The sequence below is a fragment of the Lissotriton vulgaris genome, chromosome 7, assembly GCF_964263255.1.
Source record: "Lissotriton vulgaris chromosome 7, aLisVul1.2, whole genome shotgun sequence".
Taxonomy (NCBI): domain Eukaryota; kingdom Metazoa; phylum Chordata; class Amphibia; order Caudata; family Salamandridae; genus Lissotriton; species Lissotriton vulgaris.
In genome coordinates, this window is record NC_141695.1 from 317,556,267 (window position 1) to 317,578,290 (window position 22,024).

Consider the following 22,024-nt stretch of genomic DNA (forward strand, 5'->3'; position numbering starts at 1 on the left):
ACTCACTAAACCAGTGAGTTTTACTTTTGCAGTATTGGCACCACCTTTTAGATTGGCCTTCTTGATTATTCTTTTTCTGGGGAGCCTGACCCCCACCCTCTTTGGGTTGTTGGGGACCTGTCGAAGACTTCTGGTCATTTTGTTCCCCCTTAGAATCTTTACCCTTCTGGTCTGCTTTCTTCTGACCACCTTGATTCTGGCCCTGGTTCTGCTTAACTCTTGTTCTGACCCATCTGTCTGCCTTCTTTCCCAATTCTTGGGGAGAGGTCAGATCTGAGTCAACAAGATGCTGATGCAACAACTGGTTCTGACAATTGTTTAAAATTTGTTCTCTCATGATCAAATTATACAATCCTGTGTAATCAGTAACCTTACTGCCCAGCAACCAGCCCTCCAAAGCCTTAGTGGCACAATCTACAAACTCAGACCAATCCTGAGACTGAGTTTTCTGGGTATCCCTGAACAGCAACCTGTACTGCTCAGTGGTTAGGCCAAACCCATCAATCAGTGTATTCTTCAGGACTTGGTAATTGTTAGCATCCTCCACTCTAGTAGTGAGGAGCTTGTCTCTACCTTTACCTTCAAAGGAGAGCCACAAGATAGCTGCCCACTGACTCTGGGGGACACACTGTACAGTGCAGGCCCTCTCCAAAGCAGTAATCAATTTGTGGATGTCATCCCCTTGTTTAAAGGGGGGCACTATCTTATTCAGGTGCTTTGTATCAAAACTCCTTTCCCCTATTGCTAGGTACAATGCTGCCACCAGTGGGTTTTGACCCACTCAATTCTTGCTCTCTAGCAAAGGCAAGTCTTTCTTTGGCCAGGGCAAGTTCTTCCCTTTCAATCCTCAGATTGACTTCCCTTTCCTTAGCTTCATAGATTCTCCTCTGAGGGGAGGTCATCCTCCTCAGAGCAGAGTTCTGAGAGCCATTGGTTTGAATGGATCTGCCAGAGCCTCTTGATAGAGACCTAGCTCGTCCATTCCCAATGTTAAGCTGACCTGAGAGGGGTCCCAGGGTTCCCCTAGTACCATTCTCATGCCTGCTTAAGTTGCACCTGGTTAGTCTGCTGACTTCTACCTGTCCCTTGTCTGCCTCATCCCCTGAGGGATCCTCATCCTCTTCCCCTTCATCAGACTCAACTGTGAGGTGGATGAGGTCAGGATCACCTCGGGTTCCCTCTAGGGGAGGCATGTTCCCATCTGGATTAGAGAGGTCTGGGTTACCAGCCCTCTTGGCATCATAGGTCTCTAAGAGACCAATCAGAAAGGGAATTGTAGGGTTAGAACCCTGTTTTAACTTCCTGGATGTGCAGATTTGCCTCATCTCCTGGAAGCTAAGAGCAGCATATCTGGAAGTGACCTATGGAAGGTCGACTGACACAAGGGGAGACTCAGAGTTTCCTCCTTTGTCTGACATGCTGATTCTAGTGTGGTGTAGGTGATGCACCTACCTACACTATGTGTTTGCCTACTGATCCCTTGCTAAGAGTTGCAGCCAAGGTGTGCTAAGCCTTGAGGAGCTGCAACAGCTGGTTCAGTAGAACTCAGAGTATTCTAAGCTAAGTTATATGTACCTTATGTGATCTTTCAACAAGATATTCTTAGGATACGTGTGGTAAAACAACAGCAAGCTCAAATCCCAACCGCTGCTCACCAATGTGAGAAGGTGGCCTGATATGCAGTGCTCACTATTCTAGTGAACACTATGTATCAGTCCAGCAACCCTTATTGATGATTGGTTGTAAGTCAACCTTATAGACCAGCTATCCTAGTAGCGTGGATACGAGCAGTCTAAGGCTAAAGACTCGAGAGGGCGTGTTAAGCCAGCTGTTATACCACACATATACCCCTTGAACACCAAGTGAAAGGACACCACACAAGTGTTATGAAAATAAACAGTATATTTATTAAGAATCACAACAGCCCTGTACTCTTTATGAGGACAGGGTACTAAGCACAAAACAAAACTCTTACAAAAATACTTAAGTTAGCACAGTATATACAAATGCCCGAGGGGCACGGAAAACCATATACTCTGAAAGTGGAATGCGAAATTACTAGCAGGTAAGTACAGGACTAATAGGCTTTGGAATCGCTAGGACTTGACTATAGAATCGTTAGATTACTTCCGGAGACCCAGGGGACTCGGGTGCAGAGTGTGCACTCTCACGCGTGATGCGGGACAAAGTCTATGGTAGCTAGATTTCACAGAGTTAGTGTTCTCGGGCGAACCCGACCTGGTAGGAGGAAAACGAAAGTGGATTCTGACCCTTGGATAGTGAGGCTATGCTGGGGCACCGAAATGCCGAAGTTACCTAGCCCAGGGGCTGCAGCTGCATATGTCTCAAAAGACGTCGGGAATCCTCGTAGACGGACCAGGAGCCTGGAAGAAAGATGCTGGCAGGCGACCAGTGAAGAGAGTTCGAAGTGCTCCAAGCCTGGATCTTGAAGAGTGATGACACCTGAAAGCAGAGGGGACCAAGTTCGTGACTACTAGCCAGTAGTCAGGTGGCACCAGGAGGGCACCGGATGGTAGTCACCTCGACTAGGTGAGTGGGCGACGCTGTGCTCTGCAGATCTCACGGACCAGGAGGCGTTGTCGGCGACCAGGATGGAGGAGCGAGCTGTCCCACGATGGATGAAGCTGTCGGCGTCGCTGGACCCAGGATTGGGAAACAAAGCCTTGGCGAATTCAAGCCCACGCGGTGGACTCAAAATGGCGTCTGGAGTGGACCAGGAGGGTCCGGGGTGCTTCTCTCTTGGAAGGAAGCAAGGGCCAGTCTGGAGCAACCAGACCAGCAGCAGTGATGTCGTCGGGCGTCGTTCAGAAGGCCACAATCCAGCGGGCTAGAAGCCAAACAACGCGGTGAGCAGCAAAAAGCAGAAGGGCCCCACGCAGATCGTGGAGATGCTGGAGGGCTGATCTTCGGTGCTGGAGCTGCTCAGGGTCGGGGCTTCTCGGACCCCAAAGCACTCACCAGAGGGACACTCGGCGGGCTTGTTGTGAAGAAGTCGTGCAGTCTTGGCGATCGACGGTCCCTCGAGGTCTTGTCGCACTCACGGTTCTCAGCTTGGCTGTAGAGGTGAGTAGAGGTCAGAGGTGCCAGGGAAGCCGGGTCTCGTCGAGCTGTGTCGTCGGATTCCTGAGGAAGGACTTGCAGCAGACCGCAGTGTTCTTAAGATGGTGCCTGCGGATGCAGGGTGACTACTCCTTAGTCACAAGGGAGAATCTTGAAGAAGAAATCTTGATGTCCTTTCGCAGAAAGTCGTGTCTTGATTCCAAAGATGATCTAATTTGAACAGGGGGCCCGCTCCTATCTTTATACTAAGAAAAGGGGCTGACCCGGTGACTAGGTCCTGCCTATGGGTGGGACTAGGAGGGGGGTGGTTACACCCCTCTCCCATGCCGGACTTTCCCCAGGCCAGGGGCTGGTGTGCCCCTGGAACTGGTTCTGACCGGCCTATGCGTAGTGAGCACCGGGGTGCCACTCAGCAGTCACCTTCCTGTAAAGCCCTGCCTACCCAGGATACACAAAACCCTGTCTGGGATGGTGCTAGCACCGCCCCGGACAGGAAACCCTTTGTCCAGGCTCCCCTCGCTGGAAGGACTCCCAGCTGCAGGGGGTCAGACTCGTGTCTGTGGTGGCAGCATCCATTTTGTGGAGCTGAGGCTTCGTTTAACTTTAACCTGGGTTCACAGTTACATACATGTCGTGTCCCTCTAGAAGGGTGGAATGATAACCCCGTCGCCAGAATTGGCGAGGGGTTAGTATTCCAATTCGTATGACACCTTACTCAACATGTTTTGATAAAGCAATACCAAAGATAGCATTTAACCGCGAGGATTATAATGCACTTAAGAGTATATGGTATGCGATATCATGGAACAGCTGTTAGGACTTGGTTCCGCAAGCTGCAGACAGGCTCAGCTCATGCCAGAGCACCATCTCACACGATTCCAAGCACTCTGCCTTCAGGATTGTTAAGGCCTGCCATAGGAGTGACTGATAGGAATCTGTGTGTCCATTTTTAGGGTTAGATATAGGTATACTATATCTAAAGCAAAGGGTGATTACACGACTTTGCCCCAGCTGTCATGCAGCCAGTTGTGTCAAATTTAGGAGGCCAGCCAGGGGTGGCATAATACATGCTTCAGCCCCTGGTAGGCCCTGGGTACACCTATGCCCTGAGTTACAGGGTCTGACAAGGTGGCCCAGTACCAATTGGTAAATGCACCTAGGGTACATGTTGTAATTTAGAGAGAGAACAGCCAGGCTGTGGGTCTGATTGGCAGGCCCACAGCCAGAGAAAGTCGTAAACCAGTGAAACAAAAGCAAAAAATCTGGGTGATCATAGGATTGCAGACCCTACTCTCCTACAATATCCACCCCTGAGATAGAGTGCCAACGTGTCTGGTATGACTGGGAGGGCGGGGTGCGTGGGTGTTGTAGAATCTGATACATTTTCGAGATAAGCCCCTTCGTTTCGGTGAAGGAGCGAGCTAACCGTTCAAACGGGGTGAAGTCGCGGGTAGCCGCCTGATATGTGTTGTCTGTCAGCACCCAATGTTTCAGTTGAGCATATTGCAGTCTGGCCTCGGGAGGCACTCGGAATTCCTCCCTGCAGTCCGCGAAGGTCTTAAGAGTGCCCCCTGCAAACAGATCCGCGAGTACCCTACAGTTGCCCTGGGGGCACCTGCGGAGGCCCCTGCCCGATGCGCCGGAGGGAAACTTGGGTTTCCTACGATAGGGGTGTGTGAGGACGGAAAGGTCGTAATGCCCTTACGCACCACTATCCTGTCCCAAATCTCCAGCACCGTTTTCGTAGGCACCGCTAGATATGCGCTTGGAGACCGCCCCGCCCTAGGTTTCCACGCCAGGTCCCTGATGGTACGCCCACTAACGGCTCTATCCATGTGGAGCCAGCCCTTCTCGCTCTCCGTCGCACCCCATTCCACTATATATCTAAGGTGCGCAGCCCAATAGTACTCTACCAGGTTGGGGCAGCCCAAGCCCCCCCGGCCCCGAGGCGCCATCAGGAGAGCCTGAGAGAAGCGGGCCGCTTTCCCCCCCCCCATACAAACCTGGTGAGATCGCGCTGTAGGCCACGTATGCTATGCAGCGGTATTGGGGTGGGAAGGCACTGAAACAAGTACAGGATCTTAGGCAGGATGGACATCTTAACGGCGTTGATTCTGCCCAGCCAGGACGGCACGAGTGGTCTCCACCGCCGTAAGTCCTCGAGGACCGATCGCCCACACTCTCTCCAGTTGGCTTGCGTCCAGCCATCCAACGAGGGATTCAATTGCAGGCCCAAGTACCGGATGTTCTGGGTCGACCATTTATAATGGGCGAACCGCTCCAAGTCGGGAATTTCAGAGTGCGGGATAGTAAGGTTGAGTGCCCAGGACTTGCTATGGTTAATTTTCAGACCAGAGGAGCGCTCAAAAAGACATAATGCTTGATGCACTGCTGGTAAGGACTCTCGGGGCTGTGCAAGCGCAAGGATGAGGTCGTCCGCGAAGAGCGCCACTTTGTTTTCCTGGCCGCCTAGAGGGATACCATGAATATTGGAGTCCCTCCGTATCATATCTGCTAGGGGCTACATTTCTAGCGTGAATAAAAGGGGCGAGAGCGGGCAGCCCTGCCTGGTTCCCCTTCCGATGGTGATCGGCTTCGTGAGCTGGCCATTAACACGTATCCTGGCTCGCGGTGCAAGGTACGGGGCCATGATCCGAGTGACCATCCGTGGGCCGAGTCCCACCCTGCACAGCACTGCCCGTAGGGAGGACCAGTCCACCCAGTTGAACGCCTTCTCAGCGTCCAGCGAGAGAAGGCAAGCCGGGATCTTCCAGTGGTGGGCTTTCCCCACTAGGTGGGCAATCCTGCGGACATTATCCGCCCCCTGGCGTTCGTGAATGAAACGCACTTGATCAGGGTCTATCAGGCCCGGCATGTGAGGGCCCAGTCACTTCGCTAGCAGCTTGGTGTAGATTTTAAAATCTGTGTTCAGCAGGGCAATCGGGCGGTACTACGCGCACAGTGCAGGGTCTTTCCCAGATTTCTGGATTAAGGCAATTTCGGCCAACCCCATGTCGGGGGACGGTCCCACCTCCTCCGTAAAAGAGTTGAACAGACACAAGAGGTAGGGCCCGAGCTGCGCCTGAAACATGCGATAGAAGGATAGTGGCAGCCCATCAGGCCCTGGCGTTTTCCCCAGGGGAAGGTCACGGATCGCTGACGCTATCTCCTCCTGCACTATCGGTTCCTCTAGTTCCTTCACGTAGTGAGGGTGCAATGTCGCTCCCCCATAGCGCTCCAGCACCTCCTCCACCAGCTCCGGAGGCGGTTTCTCCTCCGTATACAGCGCTGTATAATAGTCCCGAAAGGCTCGACACTTATCCTTAGCCGCCATGACTCTAGACCCGTCGGGCAGTTGAACATTCGCTATATGTGCTTTCGTGGCACGGGCTCTCAGCCTCCTCGCCAGCGGCTTTCCAACCTTGTCCCCCCCTTCAAAATACCGTTGCTTCAGCGTCAGGAGCTATTTCTCCGCCCTATTTGCTCGCAGCAGCCTGAGCTGCCCTCTAAGGTTCGCAAGCTGGCGTCGCGATCGCCGAGTAGAGCAACCCTGATCTTGCTTTTCCGCCGTATTTAGGTCCCCCGTAAGCTTGTCCTCCAGTGCCCGCGCCTCGCGTGCCCGCGCAATTGAGAGAGAGGTGATATGCCCCCACATGGTAGCTTTGAAGGCGTCCCAGACCACCGGGAAGGGCGTCTCAGGGAGATCGTTATTCTCAAAGTAAGAGACAATAGCCCCCCTGATGTCCTCAACATCCGTCGCATCCCGAAGGATACTCGGCGGGAGGCACCATCTCCGTTCCCGGGAAGGACAGGCGGCCGGGTCCTGTAGCAGCAATTCAACGTGAGCATGGTCAGAGAGAGAGATATCAGACATATCGACCCCTAGGGTGTCGCAGAGGAGGTCAGTGGTAGCAAACAAATAATCTATGCGAGAGTAGGATCGGTGGACATGCGAGTAGTACAAGCACTCCCTCTTGTCCGGAGAGAAGTACCGCCAGGCATCAAACAGCCCGAGGTCAGCCAATTGCTTGCGCAGAGCCGCCGACATTGCCCCCGCACCGCTGAAGGAGTTCTCACTCCGGTCCGTCGCCGGATCCCATACCAAGTTAAAGTCCCCCCCTACAATGAGCAATGAGCCGCCCTGCGGCACCCGCCCCCCCAGAAGGTCTCAAAGGTAACGATCCTGCGCCTGATTAGGGGCATACACATTGTACAGCGTGATGCGACGACGCCCGATCTCCACACCCACTGGAAGAAAGCGTCCATCACCTGGAAGGGCCTATCATTCCCCCGCCTGATGCCAGCCCTGCACAAAATTGCCACTCCTGCTGTCTTGGTGTCCGCGATTTAGAAAAGGGGGTGGTGATGAACAGAGTGTCTGAGTTAAACAGACCACTCTTACCCAGTCCAAAGATCAGGGCTTGATCCATCACCGTTATTTATCTCACTGCCCCATCCCAGCTCAGAACCTGGCTATATGCAAATTAGTCTGTCCCTGGCCCAGTGCATCATGAGAACAGGGCAGACCAAACTACCAAGCCAATTCTTCACCAGAAAGGAGACAAGCTACCGGGGACCGGTTTCTGGCATTTCAGCCTTCTTCGGCCCGGCTTGCTTGAATCCTGATGGAGCAGTGAGAAAGGGACTCATGTCTGAGTATACCCTGCCACACCTATAGTGGCCAAAAACGATTTAGAAAAGGGGGTGGTGATGAACAGAGTGTCTGAGTTAAACAGACCACTCTTACCCAGTCCAAAGATCAGGGCTTGATCCATCACCGTTATTTATCTCACTGCCCCATCCCAGCTCAGAACCTGGCTATATGCAAATTAGTCTGTCCCTGGCCCAGTGCATCATGGGAACAGGGCAGACCAAACTACCAAGCCAATTCTTCACCAGAAAGGAGAGCTTTCTGCTTAATTCAGAGACTCTGTCCCTCACCACCCCTTGTTGTAAATATTTTTGTCCACCCTAAGCGTGGAAGGGTATTCTCAGATGTGAGACCCTTGCTCATTGCACCATCAGGATTCAAGCAAACCGGGCCGAAGACGGCTGTAATGCCAGAAACCGGTCCCCGGGAGCTTGTTTCCTTCCCAGTGTAAGAATTGGCTTTTGTAGTTTGGTTTGCCCTGTTCCCATCATGCACTGGGACAGGAACAGACTAATTTGCATACAGCCAGGTTCTGAAACTGGGATGGTGCAGTGAGCTAAAAAACGGTGTTGGATCTAGCCCTGATCTCTTGACTGGGTGAGAGCTTTCTGCTTAATTCAGAGACTCTGTCCCTCACCACCCCTTGTTGTAAATAGTCTTGGTGTCCGCTGCAGACCAGAACTGAAGTGGGTAGCTAGGGTGTGCCATCGCGCAGTGTCAGCCTGCAGAAGGTGCGTCTCTTTGAGAAATATGATGTCAGGGTGCTGCCGAAGAAGGAAGTGCCATACCTGCTTACGTTTGTTAGGCAAATTAAGGCCCTTCACGTTAAGGGTCAGGATCTTCAAAGGGCTAGGTGCGTTCACCTCCATGTCAAGATCTTATCACTGCCCCACCACACTCTCGCAACACACACCCCGCACACCCCATTCGCACCCCATTCACTCAAGCTCACAGTCTCACCCCAAGCCCCAAGTCGGCGCCCCCGCCCCACGCCCTCCAGGAAAGAGAGAAGAGGGAGAGCAGAAAATAGCAAGAAACAAGAAAAGTAGGAAAAGAGAAAAGAAAGAAGGAGCAGTCAGAGGGGCCACTCACCGTTAAACAACAACTGTGGCCAAAGGGGCCTCGATACACTGTCCCCGGTATAGAGCATCCTACACCCACAGGTTTGGACGAGCTCTGGGATGTCTCTCCCTGAGGGACAGACTTTGAGGGGTTGCGGCGGTCGTAGAAAGTCAATACCCAAGGAGCACCCGCATCCACTCCACCCTGCACATCGGGAGCCAGGGTGACAGGATAGGAGCCCCTGATCCTAAGTGGGGGTCCCCCACTGCAAGAGAAGCAGAGGGGGCTTGTAATGGCCCGTAGATCAGGGTGTCGGGGAGCGTCCGTCGTGACCTTCTTTATCATCCTCAAGGGAGCGAATATGGGCAATAATGTTTCGCTTAGCCTGTGAGGGCGATCGCTCAGCGTCAGACGATGCGCGATGTTGCCGGCTCACCGTAGTCCAGGACGGCGCAGCCGCTTTCCTTTCCCGCCTAAGCGATGGGGCTGGGCTCGCCGGCAGGGTTGTCGACAGTCGGATAAGTTGCGCCGCTTCTGTGTACGATCTTATGATTCTACGCTTAGATTCCCACTGGAAGATGAGTGCGAAAGGCTGACCCCATTGGTAGGCGATGCCCAGACTGCGCAATTTTTCGGTCACCGGCCGGAATGCCCGTCTCCTCTTCAGGGTGTTTGCCGCTAAGTCTTGGAAAATCTGAATGCTGTGACCTTTGTAGCGGAGGTCCGGTTTTTCCCGCGCAGCTTTCCAGATCGCCTCTTTTTCAGTAAAGAAATGGACCCTCGTCAGGATGTCTGGCAGAAGTCCTGGTCGGCCCACCAGGCCGGCCACGCGATGCGCCCTATCCAAAGCCGGAGGTGAAGCATTGTCGTCCCCCCAGATGTCATGAAGGAGCTGCGTCACATATCCCATGATGTCCTCCCCCTCTTCTCCAAGTGGAATTCCCCGAATTCGGAGGTTGTTGCAACGACTTCTGTTCTCTAAATCTTCTTGCTTCACTTGGAGCTCTATGTTCTGTTCCTCCAGGGCCGCCAGGCGCTGCCATAGATGTTGCTGGTCCTCCGTGCGCACATCCATCATCTTCTCCAGCCCGTCTACTCGGTCCCCGAGCTCCGTGACCTCCTTCCGTAGTTCCTTCACGCACATGTTCACTTCATTCCGCAGCGATCCTATCTCCGACTTCAGTTCGGTCATGAAGCTGGATATGAATGCCTGGGTGACCGGCGGAGACTCCTCGGCGATCCGTGAGGGGCCATCCCCTGCGGCCGCTGCCCCCGTCTTCCCCCACATCGCAACAACAGTGTTGTCCTTGGGGGCGGCAGACGACTCAGCTTTGTTCCCTTTGTTGGAGCGTGTCATTGCGAGGTATAGTTGCGCTCAGCCAAGAGACACAGGTGATCCCCAACGCATCTCAGAGGGCAGATCAGGGCACAGAGGGCTAAAGTGAGGTGGAAGCCAGGGTCTGCACCCACTCCCTCTCCCTCTACAACACACTAGGCCGTTAAGACCGCCCCTCCACCCACAAGGCACAAGCCTACAACACGTAGCCACCAGCGCCGCTCCCCAAGGTCCAGGGGGAACAGATTCAGAGGAGGGGCCGGACAAATGGCACCCCACCAGGTAAGTCACCAGCGGTAGCCTCAACGAGGGTGTCCTGGGGTGTCCTGGCGGCGAGTACCTCCCGCCTATGATTATAGCAAAGGCCCTGCAGCTATGCTTCCAGGCGCTCCAGTGCCCAACCCCCCAAGCACCCCACTGGGCAGCCACCCACCTGTGAGGACAGAGGTCTGCAAGCAGGGAATGAGGGACAGCCAAGAGCCACTCCACCCCAAGATGTGTGCTTCCAGCCACCAGTCTCACGGGGCAATCCCCAGTCTCAATGGTAGAAGGCAGGTCGCGCCGGCCACTTCCACGCGGCCCCCTGGGTCCGCGCTGCTCACCTTGTAGATCGACGGCGTCCCAGGTCATGCCCAGAGTCAATGACCAGGCCTCTCCGTAGCCGTCGCTCGCCGCTTCAGGCCTCTCCACCGTCGATCAGGGCTCCAGGGAGTCGCCCACTCTACAGGCCTCCCTCGTACCGGCAGAATCAGCTGCCACCCCAGAGTCACCAGGCCACCACCAGCAAGGGCCCACGCCACAGGGTAGCGCAATTGCTTCCACACCAGCGTCGCTGCAGCGAGCTCTCAACTCCGCATGTTCTAGGCGCCTCTAGACTGCACCACAGTTCGGGGGGAGCACCTTCCGCACCACAGGGCCACCAAGCGCTCAGGCCAGCACCACAGGATTCCAAGCTCGCTAGATGGCGGGCCGCAACACCTGCTCCCCCTTAAGGAGGCAGGCACCAGGCCCACAATCGCAGGGTGCAAGGGCTGCGCCGCTCACCTGAAGGTTCGACGCCCGCTCGAGCGGTCAGGGTCAGCAGTGCAGGTGCGGCAGGGGTCCGGGCTTCGCCACCGCCGGGCAGGGGCCCGGATAGTCGCCCACTCCACAGGCCTGGCAGCAACAGGACCCCCGGATCGTGCACCACAGCAGGAGGCTTTTAGTCCCTGGGGCCGAGACCTGGCCACCGCCAGTAATGTTCGACGTCGCCAGCCTCCTCCGGCAGCCCAGCGCCTCCGGTCCCTTCCGCCGCACACAGGAGGGCTCCACTCCCTTCTCAGGAGCCCCCAAGCGCGCAGGCCTCTGCTGGCAGAAAACCGCTCCCGTCCCACAAAATGGCGGGTCGCGGCCCCGCCGACTCCTTCACCAGCCGGCCACTCAGATCAAGGTCGGGGGGATGGTTCGGCAGCTGAATCGCCCGGGGCCGCCCCACAATCGCCACCCCCACACTTCCACGTCCTGCAGGGGGGGAGCCGGGCAATCAGACGCTCCGCTTCGGGCCGACAGGGAACAGGCCCAGGCCGGAGCACCTGCAGCCGCGGCTCCAGTTGCCGCTCCACTCCGCCTCCCAGAGCAAGGGTCCGCCGACACCCTAGAGGCTCTCCAGCAGGAGCCACACCTCTGCGAGGGGCCCCGGGCACCTCACCCGCAAACGGCCCTCTCAAATCTCCACAGTGGTTAGGGCCCAGTATGTTCCGGAGGCGGGAAGAAATGGCAGGCTCAGTCCCAAGTGTCCGATCGGACCCAGCCAGGCATCTACCGCACCCCGGGGGGCTGAGTCCCTCTCGCCTCTCTGCCGCGGGTCTCCACGTCGAGTGGTCACTTCAGGGGCCAGCCACTCGACTCTCCCGCACTGGACGGATCCCCGGGACCCAGGGCTCAAAATGGCGGCCGCACCGTCCGGGCTGCTGCACCTCCTCACCCCGGCAACCACTGTCACGTCTCAGAGGCCTGGTCACTCCGTCCCCCACAGCCCAGGTATCCACAGGGCACCGACACCTCCCGGATGGCAGGTAAGAACCCTGGCTCCGCAATAATGGCCTATAACAACTGTGAGGCTGCGGGAGCTCCTCCGGAGCACGTCTCACCGCATCGCTGCCCAAGCCACGCCCCCCGCACACCCATTTTTCAATACATTTGTGGAGAGGTGTACCTGCTGATTTTAAGCACTTTTGTTTGTCACAAGCAGAGTTTCTCTGCTACCACGTTTTCTTGCACTTCTTTGTTCGTTGTTTTGGACACATTTTCTTTTGAACCGAATGATGACCAATGATGAGAAAGGGGCCCAGTCTGGAGTTTGCATACCAGTTGCCCCGTTGGTGGTGTTCCCGTGAGTTGTCATTCGGTTGATCACACATTTTTTGATTTTTATGTGGTGCACACTAGGCATTGATTTAGGTTCCAGACATGTCTGAGTTTGTTCTGTGTGACTGTCAAGGAACTGTTGGCCATTAGGTGATTCTTTTTACTATCCAAAAATTTGGACGCAGTGCAGTATAATATCCCCGAACAAAACAAAAGATATAGGGGATCATAACGGCGATCAGGACTTTTTGACTGATCCGTTATATAAAAATTGCTGACATAACTCACGTACGTAAGGCAGGGTTTCTGTTGTTGACAAGTTTTTTGAGTGGAGGGCAACCCTGTCCGTTTTTCCCTCTAAGCTCCGTTTGTGTTATAGATTGAAGTTACTAGTAACAAATAAAGTATTTGAATTGAATTACATCAATACGGTGCTGCTGCTTGTTCTATATGTTTTATTGTTTCCATTTTGCACACATTTCACAAAATGTTCTCGGTTTTTAAATAGCTCCTCCAATACTGCCGTACCTACCTACCTTTCCTGGGGTAAATTTGAGGCACAGTTCTTACTCATCAATTCTAAGTTTTTTATCAAGTTTTTGTGCTATTTTTAGTTAATTAGTTTAGAGATTGCTCCCATTTCATATTAAAAAACAACAACAAAAAGAAGTCTTTATTGAATTTAAGACTTACTGTAAACTTACTTTAAACTTTGATCTGTGGAGAAAATGCTTGCTTCTTTCTTTAATCTTCTGCTTGATGCTGGCTGCAGTACTGCAGTCAAGGACATGGACGTAGGGGAGAGACACAGTGCTTGAGGGTGTAGTGTCCGCCATTTCTGCTCAGGACTCTTGGACGCCATTTTGGTTGGCATACTAGGTGTCTTCGGGCAAGTAATCAATGGATTAATTAATAAAGAGGACAGGGGAGTGCGGCTGCACAACAGATGATTACAGCGTGCGCACCGGCAAGCCCATCTGCGCCTGTTCTCACACTGGCTACCGAGAGAGCCAGCCACTCTGACTGTTTTTCTGCAGAGGCAGGTCCCTGTCCCAAGGTAAGATATGCAAGACATGTTTTACTGGTCATTCGGCTGGGATGACTGGATCAATTAAGCTGCTGTGTAGTTGTAACTTCCCACAAGAGATGAAATCTTACCTGTAACTGCAGTTATCCAGTATTGGTGTCTTTCATAGATTCACATGCCTGAATCATTCCACGTCGTCGGGATGGGAGTCCCCATTACATAAATAAAGTAATGTCCTATAGACATACAGAGAAATAGGCCTACAGGCCTTACATTAGTAACATATCATGTCCATATGCAAAAAAGACCAAACTCTAGAAGAGAACCAATCAGCTGTCATCTCCCTCTAGAACCTTCCTGGAAGGAGCCTCAGTCCCTCAGATTTTCTACCGCACGTTGTGCTAATGAAGTCTCCTCTGAGCTCTGCTCAGTTTTGTTTCTTCACAGCTGTTTTTACAGTATTTTGGGACATTTCTTCATATCTCTTCAGTGACTAGGGTATATTATGGCTGACACACCTAAAAAGGGTCTCTTTAGGTCCTGTGGTTCTTGTGGAAAGAAAAGGCTGGCTTCGTCGACGACAGCATCGGCGACGACCTCGAAGACTAAACCAATACCGTCAATGTGGCAACCGTCGACGAAAGGAATTACTTTACTGTTGACGACAGCCCCGTCGACGATATCATCACTGGCTATTACGACAGCAGCAAGTCAGCCCGTCCACCGTCGACGATCACACCGTCGATGGGCTCGTCGACTTTGATAGATTCTAATCTACAAGCTACATGCGTGCGTCTAAAAATCACAAGAAAGACGCTGACGCTGAACATCACCAAGCCGGGTACAACCAATTCCGCCGGCATGTCTGCTCCATGAGGAGGATTCTGACTAGGGGGACATGTTCCAGGCGACAAGCCCTTCAGAACTGCATGTAAAATGCCAGAGTTCAGATGAGGAGGATGTTCAGGAGCAGGTATATCATCCACCTCCTACTCCTATGGTTTGTCTTCCAGCATCTCTGGTGACGGATTTACGATACCTTATCCAGAATTATAAGCAGAGATTTCCAGAATCTCCAGCTCCTCCGACTACCACAGTCACTGCGTCGCCAAGACCACGGCCTCAACCCTTGAATATTCAGACGGAAAGGTTGGTTTTACCCCATCCTCCATCTTCGGATGAGGAAGAAGAGGGAGAAAGAGAAGAAGAAGACCAGCAGGAAGAGGGTGAACTGCAAGACAATCAGTCCTTGCATGACTATGTAATCCCCTCTCCGGCATCTACCGTGCCCGCAACCGCAATTGATCCTTCAGGTTGAGCTTGTCATGTAGAATGATTCCTAGATTTCTTGCATGATCTGTGGGTTTGTGTGTTGGTCCTAGCTCCGACAGCCAGCAGGTGGAGTCCCATGGAGAGGTCTTATTGCCAAAAAGTCTTGCTAGCGTTTGACTGCAGGCAGTTGATTCGCATCCAGTCTGCAGCCATTGTTGTTCAGTTGATGAGTTGGTCCTGGTCGCTTTGTCTGTCAGGGATAGGATGAGTTGGGTATTATCAGCATAGGAGATGACAATGATTTCTTGTGGTCGGATGATGTTGACAAGCGGTATCATGAATATGTTGAAAATGGTGGGGCTGAGAGACGATCCCTTTGGGACTTCGTATAGTAATCTCTTGGTCTCTGATGTGAAGAGTGAAAACCTGACCCCTTGGGTTCTTCCCGTGAGGAAGGAACAGATCCATTTGAGAACTGATCCTTGTATGCCAATCTCCTGGAGTATTTTGATGAGGAGACAGTGTCGAAGGCTGTGAAGAGGGCAAGCAGGATGAGGGCTTCTGTTTTTCCTCAGTCCAGGATGATTCAAATGTCATCAGTGGCCGGGTTGAGTGCTGATTCAGTGCTTTGTTTTTTCCTAAATCCTGTTAAAGTGTTGTCTAGAAAATGGTGAAGTTCGAGGTGGGTTGTGAGTTGCTTTTTGATGGCCTACTCAATCACTTTGGATAGATAGGGGAGCAGGGATGTGGATCAGAAGTTGCTTATTTGATTTGGTTCGCCTGTGGGCTTCATGAGAATGGCATTGATTTGTGCAAGTATCCAATGATCCAGAAAAGTGGCGAACATTACAGAGGTGTTGATGATGTGGGTTAAGGTGGCGCTGATTGGTGATGTTCCCAGGTTGTATAAACTTTTTATTGGGGTTTCAGCATTTTTCAGAGTAAAACAATACATCATTGTCGATTGAGACTATGTTCCCAGGTTGTAGATGTAGTCAGGTCAGGTGGGGCCCCTGAGTGGATGGTCCATAGGATTGCCGCAGCGTAGTTTCTAGTGAAGGTTGTCCATTCGGTCAGGTGGGGCCGTCTTGGTTTGTGGTAGGTGGGTTCTCTGGGGTTGGATTGGTTGGTGTGCGAAGTTGCTGCAGATGTTTGTGATTTTGCTGTGGAAGAATTTGGATAGGTTGTCACAGAGTTTATGGGAGGCAGCTATGTTGACCATGGCTAAGGGTGAGGTGAAATCCTTAACGATGGAAAAAATCTCCTTGTAGCTGTTTCAGCTTCTAGCTGACCACTTGTGATGAGGGTTCTCTGGAGGGAGGAGGTTACTGAAAAACAAAATAATAAGGGGACAGATTTGAAGTTACTTACTATGGGGAAGAAACATTTAGGGAAAACGGGCAACATCTGTGAGAAAATGTTATAATGGTTGGTGGAGGTGGACTAGAGGGATCCGATGTGCATTGATTAATGCCCGTTCAGGGCTCGACAAATCCACTCACCCGCTCGCATTTGCGAGGGGTAATTGATGAGGTCGAGCTATTTTTAGGTCCTACTCGCCCTTTCTGGCGAGTAGGAAGACAAACTAATTTTTGTCCTCTGTCTCTGAAAACGGAGTAAAATGACAAGATAACAAGATTTAATGGCATTTTTATTGCTCACAAAGTTAATGAGCAACAAAGATGCCTTTAAATCTTGTTATCTTGTCACATTTGCTCCGCTTTTAGAGCAGTTAGGTCGAGGAGCTTTTTCAAGGTACTAGTCCTGCAGGACTAGTACAAATATTTGGATTTTTCGAGCCCAAAGCATGGTCTGCCATGCTTTGGGACTACATGAGCTCCTAGTGCCAGAGACTTTAGCTATATTGTTTATTACAGAAACTTGGACTATAGATTCAAGTTGCCCTCATAGGTCTGCTATGTGTCTACCAGCTAACACTATTACTCACTTTGTCTGTCCCAATCTTAGTGGAGGAGATGTGGCGATTATAGCACAGGGAAAATGTGTTGTACGGGAACTGGGCGTTCTGGACCTTTCTATGGCGGAATATTGGGCTTCACCATTACAACCACCATCGCTACACTTTTTTACAGTTTGCTTCGCTATTGTCCTCCAGGCCCAGCGAAGACTTTCGTTGACCCAATTTTGGACCTAATCCATTGGTTTATGCCAATTTTGTAGTACTAGGAGGCATTAATCTGTGGGTGGACACTCCTCTGAGCCTGGCGGCCGCTAAATTTATTGATGGTATGACGGCTGTTTGTGATGTCACCTACCATGTCATGAATGATGTAATATGTGTCGTAATCAGCAGTGCATTGTGGGACGCGAGCTATAGTTAGCTGAACTAACTATAACGGGGGAATTTCTATGGTTTTGTACAAGTGAAATGTCCATCTAACTATAACGTCCCTGAAACCTATGGATTTTTTCGTTGAATTGCTAAGGTTTTTTAATTGCTAATTTCTAACTATAACATGCCTGAAACCTAAGGTTTTTTCAGTGAATTTCAATGTTTTTTTAAATGCTAATTTCTAACTAGGCCTACAAATTTAGGACATGTGAAGAAATAGGAAGAAAAGAGCAGCAAGAAGCAAGACAAATGCAGAAAGAGGCAACAGAAGTCCAGAAAGACAAAGAAACGTGCAGGAGGAAGCAAGAGATGTGCAGAAAGAACCAACAAGGAGCAGAAAGTCCTCCTGTGTCCCCAACTTTTAGTGACTCTGACTAACCAGGACCGGTGTCAGTGCTACGCTAAAAGACACTTAGAATACAGTGGAAACACCTACATACGTTGGGGTACCCCTGTAATGAGCATGACCTCCTCTGTATTTGCCATCAGTTAGTGCCTTCATCATTGCATGAGTACATGGGTAGTGACTGGATGATTAGAGTGCTGCAAGGACAGTGCAAGGTGGTTTTATAACTGCTTGGGTTTTGGCGGAGTGATTGAATAAGTACATGATGCTGGATGGATGATTGGAGGAGTCCATAGGTAGTGACAGAGGGATTTCTGGAGTGCATGGGTACAACCTAGTTAATTGGAGGAGTGAATCAGTACTTTGTAGGTGGTTAAAGGTCTGCATGGGTAGTGCACGGGGGATTGTAGCAGTGCATGTGTTAGTACCTGGGTCACTCTATGAGTACATGGGTACTGAACTGAAGATTAGAGTACTGCAAGGTGAGTGCATGGTGAATATATAAGTGTCTGGGTTTGGGCGGAGTGAATGGATAATTACACAGGGCTCGCTGGGTGATTGAAGGAGTGCATGGGTAGTGACAGGGCAGTGGCTTGACTGCATGTGTACTGCTCAGGGTATTGTAGCAATGCATGAGTTAGTGCATGGGTCATTGCATGAATGCATGGGTTTGTGACTGGATGATTAGAGTGCTGCAAGGAGAGTGCATGGTGTATTTATAAGTGCTCATAGCTGCCAAGGTTTCAGATTGCCATGTGTGACATTTTCATAATTTCAGTGTAATTATGAGTGACATTTCAACGACTATGAGTGACACTTTATCATAAGCAAAATCAAGCAATGAAGGTGTGCGAAACATATAAATTAAACACATTTGAGAAACTATAAACCTAACGATTTTAAAACTGCCTCAAAGCAAGCACCTGAAATGAAAGGGCACTGCCTGCACTTGTGTGTCAAGCGCCAGGAATGAAACGGCACTACCTATACTTGTGTGTCGAGGGCAGGAAGTTGAACACAGGTGTCGATCTTCTTGGAATTTAACACAGCCAGCACTGGGCAGCAGCAGCAATTCATCGGGACCCGGTCTGACGATAAAGGTACCAGAATGTTAAAAGCAACTATTTGCCACATATTAATGGGGAACAGGTACTAGTGCTGGCAATACACGGATCTTCTCTGCTGACTTAATCGATGACAGCTGGCTAAATATCACAAATTAATTCCTTGTAGGTTGTTTTTAATACATATTATATCATAAATGAAAGAGTCAGTAGTCAGATGACTCGCAAGCCGCCGCAGACAGCAAGGGCATTGGCAAGCCTCAGGAGAGTGAGTATGGCGCACTAGTGCAATCAGGACACTAACTTTCTGAATACAGTTGACTTCAGCAATGCACTGCTCAAGCCTAATCCAAATCATTAGCGAGCTGTGAGTGGTGTCCGCCCTGGTCAGTGCGCCGCCACCCGCCCTGCCCAGCCCCAGATTACATCAATAGACTGTCACAGAGCAAATTAATACTTAACTGCGATGATGGCCGTGCGGAAAGTAATTTGTTGGATGGCACCAGTATTGTGATCCTGCGCAAGCGCTATTCAGTGAAAGCACATTTGTAGGTCAAGCAGAGTTAAAAGAGTTCACACTCCAGGCTGCACCCACTTTGCTCCGAGGCGAGTGGCAATTATTTGCACAGGCCGCCTCATCATGGCATCAACACCCAATGATTCTGAGGCTGAGCAACTTCGCGAAGAGGCCAGTGTCCTCCTCTGTGCTCAGCAACTTCTCAACACATGACTACACATACGGCATTGGCAGATGCCTGGCCATTTATTACTTACTTCTATCTCTCTGTCTCACAGTCACAATGCCGGCGGTGAGCTACACGGGGTCTCCAAACTCTTCCGCAATCATCTTAAGGATCACGATGCCTGAGGCGCGGGCCCCTTGCAGAGACTGTAGTGACAGTCACAGTGAGGGTTGCGGCCGGGTGGTAATAATATTTAAATGTATGCGCAGGCTGAGAGGCAGCCAGGCACTCAACTCACTTGTCTGTCTCTGTCGAATCCCCCGCCGCTTCTAACGACCAGGGACCTCACTTCCTGTGCAGGCAGCTACTGCAGCCTGGGTAAGGTGGTGCATGCACCCCTTAATAAGATATAGGTTACCTATATCTACCTTAAATCACTGCACATAGAAAGTTATCAGTCACCCCTCTGGCAGGCCTTATCAATCCTGAAGGCGGGTGCTTGGTTTCATGTGAGAGGGTGCCCATGCATGAGCAGGGCCCCTGTGCAGCATTCGGAACCTATTCTCTGGGGCTGTTCTGTGATGCAGCCAGACCATATACTCTTAAGGGCATTATAACCTCGCTGTAAATGCTAACTTTGGAATGACTGCACAGAAACATGTCGAGTTTGGTGTCAAACACTTTGGAATCGCCAACCTCTTATCATTCAGAAAAGAGCTTAAGACATGGCTGTTCAGCCAATAATTTCACCTGTGTCTTTCGTTTTCTGCCTGGATGGGTCTGTCAGCGCTGGGACACTCTTTCTGAGTAGCTCAGCGCTATACAAATCCCCTAATAACATAACATAACATAACAATCCTACACCTGCCAGTCCTGGCGGCGGGGGTAGAATTCCACCCTTCTAGAGGGAGAGACATGTACACACCGGTCTACCCGGTAACAGTTTTAGAGAGCTCTGGAATCACAAAATAGATGCTGCAGCCACAGACACAAGTCTGGCCTCCTGCTGCTGACCGAAGCTCCGCAGGGGAGGCTTAGACAATAGGTTTCCTATCACAGGGAGGTGTAACCACTTCCCAGACAGGCCTTAGTGAATTGGGGCTGGGTGGGTGCACTCCAAGAGTACTTTGAAGTCTGCACCGGGGCCAGAATTGGTGTCTCTGTGCATAGCCCAGTTCGAACTGGTTGCAGGGGCCGAACGTTCCAGCCCCGATCTACCCCGGACAATGCCGGCGGCCGACAGATCTCCCCGCACTGCTGCTCTGGGGAGCTATTGAGCACGCCTGGAGTTTGTGTCCTTGCCAGCATTGAGGTTCTCTGGGAGCGAGGTGCGCTACATACACTGGCGGACTGGCTATGGAATTCACAACGCGAGACGTCCTACTGGCTCTTAAAGACCTGCACTCTGCTCTGTGCAGTCGCTGGACGAGTGTGGCTTCCCCACAGGCGACGGTGAGTTGCATAAAAGTGGATGGCCACGTTATCGAGCCGGAGCCCGTCCTTTCCCGGTCTATCAGCAATGGGGACTCACTAAAGAGTGTGCAACCGGACAACGAACTTGGTGGGACATGTGGCCGAACTGTTATGTTTGTTGACATCTACGCCCTCCGGCTGGCTGCCTACGCTCCTGATTTGCATCGCCTGCCTTCCTCGATTGCTAATGTGCTATGGAGTTGCTCTGCTGTGTGGACTTTTCTGGTTTGTTTTGCTGCTGCACTGGCTTTAAAAGGGACTGCGGACTCATCGACTTTGCTTCCTCCCGATGCGCGATGTTATGCTGCCTCAGTTCGTACCGGCCAAGGCTGAACTCGGACTTATGTGCTTATTGGATGTTTCTGGTGCCGGATGCAAACATTGCTTACGATGGTGACTTGGGGTGATTGGGACGATTTTGTATTGCTGCGTGCCCTCCATTATGGTGGGCTCCCTTGGGGTTTTCAGGATGGGCGGGGGGGGGCGTGTTAGGGGCCGGTGCTTGGGCCCTCCTCCTTTTCTCCCTTCTTTGGGGTTTCTTGGGTCGACAGGCATGCCTATGGGGGGGGGGGGGGGGGCCGTGGCCTTCCGCTGCATGCAGGGTGGGGGGTGGGGTGGGGGACGTGCTTTTTGTTTCTTCTTTGTCTCTATGGCCCGTTCTTTCTTTTTTCCTTCTTGTTTCTTTACGATATACTCTTCCTCTTCCTCTTTCCTATAGTTGGGGTCCGGGGTATGGGTTCCATGGGAGAATCATTGTTTGTGTCCCTTTATGCCATGAGGTCCTGTCGATATTGCTTGCTTTGTGAGTGGGTCACTGCAGTTTGGTGGGTCTGCTAGTATTTTACTTGCCTATTGTTCTCCCATTGGTACGTTCAATTGAAGGCTAATATCCTAGTACGTAAATAGCTTGAACCTGGTATCGTAATATTGCCTTTCCTTCAACTTTATGGTAAATTGGAATCCTCATGTATCCTGTTGCACTGTGGGAAATATTGGTCGCTAATCTTGATTTAATACTGCCAGTCGGGCCTGAGTACGCAGTGTGATTGTCCTTTGTTGCAAGCTATTTTGACATCTGTTGATAATGTATGGGGGCCTTTTGGCCTTTCCTTGCTTTGCACATGATGTAATCCTGTGGTTTCCTAATAAATTTCTTTTTAAAAAAATGTAAAAAAAAAAAAATCTAATTGAAGCGATAAGAGGCCCACTTAATATCCTGTATGGAACGTTAGTCACAGTAAAATTCTAACAGGAAAACAAAAATGACGAGTAGCCTCACTATTATTGAAAAAACGTTATATCGATACTAAAGAATAGCATAATGAAGAAG